We start from the raw sequence: 2,174 nt of genomic DNA, 5'->3' as shown, positions 1-2,174 counted from the left end.
GAGATGTCGTTTCGACGACATTGATTGATCAATGTGTTAAAACGATCATAAGTTTTCTGTATTGGTTCATCAGGGAGGGCCTTGAAATTAGTATATTCGTTAAGACATTGTGCTCTATGATTTTTTCTTTTTTTGCTCATCCTTCCAGTTGGCTTGCCAGTTCATCCCATAGTTCCTTGGCTGTGGAACATGCGTCGAGGGATTGGAATATTTTGTTGGGAATTGCCATGATTATCAATATTTTGGCCTTTTTGTCTGTTTCTACTCTTTCCTTGTCATCTTCATCCCAATTCTTCTCATCCTTGGGTATGTAGTAGTGATACGTACCAAGTATTTAGTACGTAAAGTACCTTTTTATTCTCTTTTAGATAGGTTATTTTCTATTCATATCCCAACTTTGAGTCATTTTATCTCTTTTATCTDTTTTTATGCTAAGAAGAATGATGAACCTGTTTTTAGTGGATTTTGGTCTAAATTGATCTTATTTTGGACAGATTGGAGCAGGATGATGCTGTAGAAATGTGGTAGCATGACCTGATGGCTGATAGAGAGATGGATGAGACTTAGAAGTGATTGACATGATTTTGGAAGACATATGAAAGACTTCTAAAGTTGAACCAGCTGTATTTTGATCAGATTAGCTGGAGCATTACAAGACTAATTATAGTTGCTTTCTAAATATTAGTTTACCTTATTGTACCATTAGTTTACTTTAGTGTASTTTCTAGTTTCTTTAGAACTAGGAGTGTGTGAATTGTCTATTTTGCCCCCATGTAATCCTTAGTATAAATAGGGGTTGTTGGGARGAGTTTAAGACACACCTCACTACCACACCACTCCATATTCTCTCTTGTTTCTCTCAAGTAGGTTGACATCCTACTTGAAGAACAAATTTTCTAATATTACAAAGTTTTTTGGCATTTCAAGTTCTTTAATCGCTTTCCATTTACTTGCTTTATTTAATCGCTTTATTTATATTCCGTCTTTAATTTATTTACGCTAACTTGCATTTTATTTCCGTCATTTATTTATTACGCTTTCCGCATCTTTATTATTCCGTCATTTATATTCCGTATTTACTTTCCGCAATTACATTATGTCTTTACTTATCGCAATTTATATTTATCGTTATTTACTTTTCGTCATGAGTAGCTAATTTTGTTAGCTCGGGTGTATGACGAAATGGGTGAGTTTTTAAAACCAAAATATAGTCGACCCTTTCATGTAACAACGATGTTTTACTTTTTCATTTCAAGTTTTATAAAACCAATGACACTTCTTGACGAGTTGATCACTTTGAAAGTGTTAAAGTGCCGTGGACTCTAAGCTGAGCCATTGTTTGCACGTCAACTTGGATGATATGGGAAGTAGACTTGAGAGAGTTGCTAACAAAGAGATTTGTTGTCCGTATTTTCTAATTTGTTAATTCTCRACGGGTTGATCACTCTGAAGTGTTAAAGTGGAATGGATTCAGAGATGAACCATTCAGAACACGTCAACTTGAATGATATGGGAATCCACTCGAGAGGGTGATTTTTAACAAAGAGATTTGTTTGTCCATATACTTTAAACACACCATTTGTCACTTTCACTGGTCTGGATACCTCATAGAGATATGGGTTGAAAGCTATAATATCAGTGCATTGGTGAAGTCCGAGAGGAATACCTTCAAAGTAATTGGTAAAAATAGTTGTTACTGATTGCATGCTGTAGCAATCTGTCAGCATGGTTTCATGTTGTAGCATTTTGACAGCATTGGTCGACTGAAAATAATTTTTACTTCTCACCCTAAAAGTCATACACCCTAGCTTGCTTTATATTCTGTTATCTCCTGTTTTTAGTTGTGTTAACTCTGTTCTAATCAAAGTCTTCGAATTCGCCTTCTGAAATCATTTCCTTAACTTTACTTTCTTTTAAACTTTTACTACGATCCCTGTGGACGATATCCGATACTTGTACCACTTTTATTACTTGAAAAACGATATTGGGACTATTTGTATACTTGCTTTTGGTTCTAATTGTTGTTTGTGTTTGTGTTTTCCACGACCCATCAAGTAGGCAGGAATTTCAGCCGGGGTAGTTGTTCCTGGAACTCTTGGAACAAGAGTTTGTGGAATGTAAGGACCCTCCATTACAGATCGAAGAAGGTTCTTGTCCATTCCTTCCAAGAAGTT

This window comes from Cynara cardunculus (assembly GCF_001531365.2).
Source record: "Cynara cardunculus var. scolymus isolate 2C chromosome LG 4, CcrdV1, whole genome shotgun sequence".
NCBI lineage: Eukaryota > Viridiplantae > Streptophyta > Magnoliopsida > Asterales > Asteraceae > Cynara > Cynara cardunculus.
This window is presented reverse-complemented; position numbering follows the sequence as displayed.